Below are 7,578 nucleotides of genomic sequence, written 5' to 3'. Positions count from 1 at the left end.
TTTGATGAATTTAGGCCGATTAGGGTTTTTGTTCTTCCCCTGCCCTTTGTAACACCCTAGTTATTTTATATGTAAATACCAACAATTAGATGTGTAGTTAAGACTACACATGCTATATAAATACGGGTTTATTAAAACTTTTATAAATCATAAGTTATTCTACATAACATGATCGAATTCGTTGTTTAAAAATTACAACGTAGCAAAGTGCGGAAGCGTGTATCATTATCGTGTTCGGTTCTTCGCTGAGCTTGATCGTCTTCCGGCATCTAAGGTGTACCTACATTTCATAAACATGAAATGCTTTAGTCATACGGGGTTTAAATCATGTCCGAACGATGTCCGGGAAACAATTAACTTTCAAATGAAAAACAAAATATAAAAAAAATATCTCCACCGTAATTTACGGTGGGACCGTAAATTACGGTGGCCCCTGGGTTTCTATTCTTCAACCGTACAACAGACAATTAGCACCGTAACCAATTCATCTCCACCGTAATTTACGGTGGGACCGTAAATTACGGTGGACTCTGCATTCAGCTTCTCTATTTTTGCCGTTATTCGACACGAAAACTTTCGTATCTTCCAAACCGCTTATCCGTTTGATCTACCGTTTCTTCCTACATGATTGTAATTTAATCTTCCATCATATGGAGTTAAAATCCAACATCCGGATTAATAAAATTTAAGACTTTTAAGTCTTCGGCTTATTACTCTTTTACCAAAATTTTGACCCGTTTATACGTTTACCAAACAAACATACTTGTTTAACCTTTATATCACGTACACTACTTCAAATTAAGGTTATTTACCATATTAGGTTATAATCACAGGTTTATTACACAATTTAAACCCGTTTTCACTCGTATGCTTGTTTTGACCCGTAATCCCTCTTTTAACCTATGATTTTGTTTGAAAAGTCATTAAGCTTTCCAAATACAATGTTCCTTACCTAAAACATTTGGTTTACTTATCAAGTAACCAAATGTTCACCTTGACTACTTTTAACACTCTTTGAACCACATGTTCTAAATGAGGGTTACCCTTTTTCACATACCTGGCGCAGATCAATATATTGACCCGTTTTTAATACCTTGCTTTTATAACCGCTAATTCATAGCGTTGCTAATACCCATTTGACATTTACATCTGAAATAATATAACTCGACAAAAATCATTAGTCGTTATTGTCAAAGGGTGATATCTTCACCTTTTAACCCATTTGGTCTAAGTGACCGAATATGTTGACGAGATGATATTCATTACCATCTCATCTACATGACTCGCTCCGGTTTACATCGTGCGGTCATTTCACTTATTAATCATTTCTTAACACTTTTTAGCCTATCATGGTTTATGTTTTACTGTGTCTTTCAAAACCAATAGTTATGGTCAACGCATGACCAATTTACCGATTTAGCTCCTTTTAACCATCCACATGGTTTCTTGTCATGATTGACTACTTTGTTCCGTACGTTTACATGCCGGAACATCATACCTCAATTATGTATTTATCTCATTCATAACTAATACGATAAGAGAATATCCTAACATATAAGACTAGTGTAAGCTATACTTACCTTGCATCCATGCCACGCCTTTCTTTCCGTACGCGCTCCGTTTGACCCGCTTCATCCACAAGCTTCCACCTAGCTTGTTAGGCGTCAAACTATCATCATTCACAAGGTGGTTAGATTAGTCATTAACAAATACGACTATTCCACCTTACGTATTTTCTATGTCGAAATCATTATTCGACTTCGTCATTAGTAAATTTTAACTTTCTAGTAGTTAACTACCTCTAATCATATGATATGTGAAATTAACTAAAGTCTACATTATGATTAGATTCCGTATTATCACGTATCACCCCTAATTAAATAAATTAGGAAATTACGTGTTTCATTCATAGTTTCAACATATGAACTTTGTGGGCATAATTTATAACATCAAAAATCAAGTTTCATATCACTGAAAATAGGCTGTTTTTGGTGACCTGTTTAGCCTGTTTACAAGTCTTCAAAAATTATGATTTTTTTGTGTGGCGTACCCCTCGGAGGGTTCGAACTTGTGTTAAAATTTAAAGATCTAACTCTTTACCAAAAATTCGTAAAAATTCATTTACTAAGCTGCAATCAGACTCGTCACTTCTGACTGCAGCTTACGGAAAAATTCATTAAAAATTCCTCGTTTATCCGATTGACGAAATTCCAATTGGCAATTCTTCTAATCACTTAATACTTTCTACAGTAAGAATTTGAGAGCATAACTCAATTCCTAAATTGAGTTATGACATTCGTAATGGGCTGCAGACTCTGCCAGAAAACGCAGCTTTAACCTTTGATACGGAAAAAATCATAAAACGCTCAATTTTCGTCGAAAAAATGCGATTCCAGTGGGGTTTTAAAGATATTTCCTGGAATTACATTTTAGGCTCAAGAAACACATGTTTTTACCACGTTTTATCCAGGTTACAGCCAATACAAGTTGGCTGTAAATTCTGATCAAGAACCGTTTGAATTCAGCTTTCAAATTAAGCATGTTCTTGACATCATAACACTGTTTATTTAGCGATCAAAACCCTAAGAACATCTTATACCTCAATTTAGCATCAACAAAAATCTGAATTTACTTGAGCTAAGCATGATTTCAATCAATACTTGTCTAGGGTTTACTCCTAAACACTATTTCACTTCAATATCATCCAAACAACATTCATGCAAATACTAATTTCGGATTATAATTGTTCATCCATAATTTTGAATAGAATCAAACAATGAATTTTGACATACCTTGTAATCCCCTAGGTTTGGTGATCACTAATTTATTAAAAGCCCCAATTTCCTAGCTTGATTTCCCTTGATTTGGCTGAATTTCTTGTGATTTAGGGTTTTGATAAAAACCCTTTTTGGCTCCTGTGTAAATCACGACCACAACACACACATGAGTGTATGTTTTGGTGTTTTGATTTTTATTAAATTAAAACTATTTTCTCATTTAACACTTTTAGTCCCTCAAGTTTTTAGAGTTATCAAAAGGATTATAAACCAAGTTTTCTTTATTGTTTTCAAACCACATAATTAACTAGGTTGATATTCCTAGTTACTTTGTGGGTTTCGAGAGTTTTAACCCTTTTTATTTTAAGTCCCGTTAACTCGGGCTTCTTATAAACTTACTTTTCTCAAAGTATTTATTCTCCTTTTAATTAATATTAGGTTTATTTACTTAAATCCTAATATTTACCGGGTAAATTTTCACCACTAACGGTATTTTACCCGTCTTTTAGTATTAACGTGGTTTGATTACCAAACCCGTTTTCGGGGTGTTACAAGTCTACCCTCCTTAAAGAGGTTTCGTCCTCGAAACCTTTTCTTACATAGTTCATTGAGTTCTAAACTCAATGCGTTTTGACTTGAGTAATTTCTTAAGCATTACTCATACTCTAACCAATTGTTAGTATTACCAGAAAAATTATGGTAATGTCTTTCTGGTTACAGAACCTCTACGTACCTGATACGACATAACGTGACTTGAAATAACGTAATTCCGTTATTATTTTTTTTTTTTACTTGTTTAGTTAACTTAGCGATTTCCATCGCTTTTAGATATTACCGAACTCTTGGTGAATCCGTTACCTTGACCCGTTTAAGGGTCTTTAGTGAAGTCTTTCACTTTTAGCAACAATTTCTTCTGTTTTCAGAATTCATTTATTCTGTTTAGTTATACCGAATCTACCGCTTACAAGCAACCAGATTACTTAAATGACCTTTACCGCTCGCTTGGTTATAATGTGATTCCACTTCACATTGCATTTCTTGACCGTGATCGTGTCACGCATGTTTAATTTATATCAACCTTTCATTTTCAAAAAGATCAGTTTTCGAATATATCGTCTTGCGCCTATCAGCGTCAAGACTTGAATCCCTTTATGATTACTATTCAAATTCCTGTCAGAATTTATATTTATAAAAATATTATTTCTTACTAAATCTGAATTTTAGTATAACGTTTATCTCTTAACTATGTCAATTACTCATGTCAAGGGAATTGACAACCCCTAATTTATTGTTTTTCGTTCTCGTTTTACGCAAGGGATCGTAACAAGTTCCCTCACCTTACGCTATTGACCCGTAGGTTCTTTCACCTAACCTCGTAGGCTATTTTCTTAAGCTTTCGTCTCTTTAAGACGAGGCCCTTATGATCCCTTTGCTTTAGTTCATGACCCGTCGGTCATTTTGGCCCCTCCATTTTTTTTTTCCTTAATTGACTCGTTTAACTCATTTTAGGTGAATTTTCATCACCTATGAATGTCAGACTTCGTTCTTTATTTGACCCGTCCAACTTTGAATTGGTTGAACGCAATTACCTAAATTTATATTTGCGAAGATTCTTATCGTCTTTTAGTCATGACTCATATTCCGAGTCTTTTGACTTTCTATTTCGCGTTCCTGTTTCTCAGTCTACGCATGTGTTTAAATCCTTACCCACCAACTGGGTGTTTTACCGAAGTCGTTATTATTGCAACCCTTACGGTATGTATTATGACTTCGTTTCACTTTTATATTCCTACTTCGTTCTCAAATTTGGTGTTTTACAAAATCGGCCTGTTAAGAGTCTTATTTGTATTCTTCGGTTTCGAGTGTAAGTACACTACCTCCCAATGCATATCTACATCACTTTACATGTTTGCATTTTCTGGGTTCGAGTGTAGGTACACCCCCTCCCAATACATGTCTACATCATCTTACATGTTTGCATTTTCCGGGTTCGAGTGTAAGTATCACTCCCTCCCAATGTTTGTCTAAATCGTTTTACATGCTTGATGTTTTCTGGGTTCGAGTGTAAATACACTACCTCCCAATACTTGATGTTTTCTGGGTTCGAGTGTGAGTACACTCCCTCCCAATACTTGATGTTTTCTGGGTTCGAGTGTAAGTACACTCCCTCCCAATACTTGATGTTTTCTGGGTTCGAGTGTAAGTACACTCTTTCCCAATACTTGTCTGAATCATTTTACATGCTTGTTTGTCCCTTCACTCGGGCTCATTATCCCAATGTAATACGCTCCCGTCACTTGGTTGTGCGTTTACATTGTTACCAAGTATTTTGCTTATCTGATTCATTTGGGCACTTTTTAATTACTCCCATTCACCCTGCCCTTACTACATCGGATGTAAACGTGTCCGCCGTAAGAAGTTCATGGTAACATATGCCGCTACTTACTTGGCCAGAGTAAGCGATTAACACATGACACGCATGACCTTTTTACAGTTTTCACATCACGCCCTATGTAAGTAATACCTCTATCTGTTTTTCTTGGAAACAATATCCCGGATAGGTTTTCTATTCAGGTCTTTCCAAGTTTTTTTTTACATATGCAACTTTTAAGTTCCTACTTATTGTTGCATATTACTATTTATGCTATCATTTAAAATGTGCACCTGGTAATGTTTTCCCCGACGGGCGTTCTTTGCCATTAACCTTGTTCGCGGTCATTACGCGATTTAGTCCTCGGTGAGTATGCTCCTCTTGTCATACTTCGGACCGTTCCATCATCATATCCACAATTCGTTTGACTCTCGTCGTCTTCAAACGCGAGTGTCCTTCAATTTAAAACATTCACAAAAGTTAGTAACGTCAACCGCAATAATCGCCCGTATTATAATACAAGGCTTTTTCTACTACACGCGTCAACGCGCGTATTTTCGTCAACTATTTCAATCATTTTAATTGGGGTAACGCGTATCACACGATAGCCCTATGTGTTGTTTACAACACTTTAGCATACTAACTATTCACGTACTTATACTTACCGGATTTGCGATCAAGCCTCGAACCGAACACTATTCTTTGTCAAGAGCATAAGGTTTAAGTCCAAGTATGGTTCCTCCCCACCATACTCGAATCTCTTAAACCAAGGCTCTGATACCAGCTTGTAACACCCTAGTTATTTTATATGTAAATACCAACAATTAGATGTGTAGTTAAGACTACACATGCTATATAAATACGGGTTTATTAAAACTTTTATAAATCATAAGTTATTCTACATAACATGATCGAATTCGTTGTTTAAAAATTACAACGTAGCAAAGTGCGGAAGCGTGTATCATTATCGTGTTCGGTTCTTCGCTGAGCTTGATCGTCTTCCGGCATCTAAGGTGTACCTACATTTCATAAACATGAAATGCTTTAGTCATACGGGGTTTAAATCATGTCCGAACGATGTCCGGGAAACAATTAACTTTCAAATGAAAAACAAAATATAAAAAAAAATATCTCCACCGTAATTTACGGTGGGACCGTAAATTACGGTGGCCCCTGGGTTTCTATTCTTCTACCGTACAACAGACAATTAGCACCGTAACCAATTCATCTCCACCGTAATTTACGGTGGGACCGTAAATTACGGTGGACTCTGCATTCAGCTTCTCTATTTTTGCCGTTATTCGACACGAAAACTTTCGTATCTTCCAAACCGCTTATCCGTTTGATCTACCGTTTCTTCCTACATGATTGTAATTTAATCTTCCATCATATGGAGTTAAAATCCAACATCCGGATTAATAAAATTTAAGACTTTTAAGTCTTCGGCTTATTACTCTTTTACCAAAATTTTGACCCGTTTATACGTTTACCAAACAAACATACTTGTTTAACCTTTATATCACGTACACTACTTCAAATTAAGGTTATTTACCATATTAGGTTATAATCACAGGTTTATTACACAATTTAAACCCGTTTTCACTCGTATGCTTGTTTTGACCCGTAATCCCTCTTTTAACCTATGATTTTGTTTGAAAAGTCATTAAGCTTTCCAAATACAATGTTCCTTACCTAAAACATTTGGTTTACTTATCAAGTAACCAAATGTTCACCTTGACTACTTTTAACACTCTTTGAACCACATGTTCTAAATGAGGGTTACCCTTTTTCACATACCTGGCGCAGATCAATATATTGACCCGTTTTTAATACCTTGCTTTTATAACCGCTAATTCATAGCGTTGCTAATACCCATTTAACATTTACACCTGAAATAATATAACTCGACAAAAATCATTAGTCGTTATTGTCAAAGGGTGATATCTTCACCTTTTAACCCATTTGGTCTAAGTGACCGAATATGTTGACGAGATGATATTCATTACCATCTCATCTACATGACTCGCTCCGGTTTACATCGTGCGGTCATTTTACTTATTAATCATTTCTTAACACTTTTTAGCCTATCATGGTTTATGTTTTACTGTGTCTTTCAAAACCAATAGTTATGGTCAACGCATGACCAATTTACCGATTTAGCTCCTTTTAACCATCCACATGGTTTCTTGTCATGATTGACTACTTTGTTCCGTACGTTTACACGCCGGAACATCATACCTCAATTATGTATTTATCTCATTCATAACTAATACGATAAGAGAATATCCTAACATATAAGACTAGTGTAAGCTATACTTACCTTGCATCCATGCCACGCCTTTCTTTCCGTACGCGCTCCGTTTGACCCGCTTCATCCACAAGCTTCCACCTAGCTTGTTAGGCGTCAAACTATCATCATTCACAAGGTGG

The 7,578-nt window shown here is 35.8% G+C and overlaps 1 long non-coding RNA gene across 1 annotated transcript; it reads right to left on the bottom strand.

The window, feature by feature from the left end:
- Positions 1-238: 238 nt before the first annotated feature.
- LOC118484881 lies at positions 239-5,584 on the bottom strand. Its single transcript, XR_004874831.1, has 3 exons — positions 5,442-5,584; positions 2,793-2,915; positions 239-1,669 (listed from the first exon to the last, which is right to left on the bottom strand). It is a non-coding gene; the product is annotated as an uncharacterized LOC118484881 (long non-coding RNA).
- Between the last annotated feature and the right edge of the window lie 1,994 nt (positions 5,585-7,578).

The sequence above is a fragment of the Helianthus annuus genome, chromosome 12, assembly GCF_002127325.2.
Source record: "Helianthus annuus cultivar XRQ/B chromosome 12, HanXRQr2.0-SUNRISE, whole genome shotgun sequence".
Lineage (NCBI taxonomy): Eukaryota > Viridiplantae > Streptophyta > Magnoliopsida > Asterales > Asteraceae > Helianthus > Helianthus annuus.
Note: the sequence above shows the minus strand (reverse complement) of the source record. Positions and strands in the feature narration are given on the sequence as shown.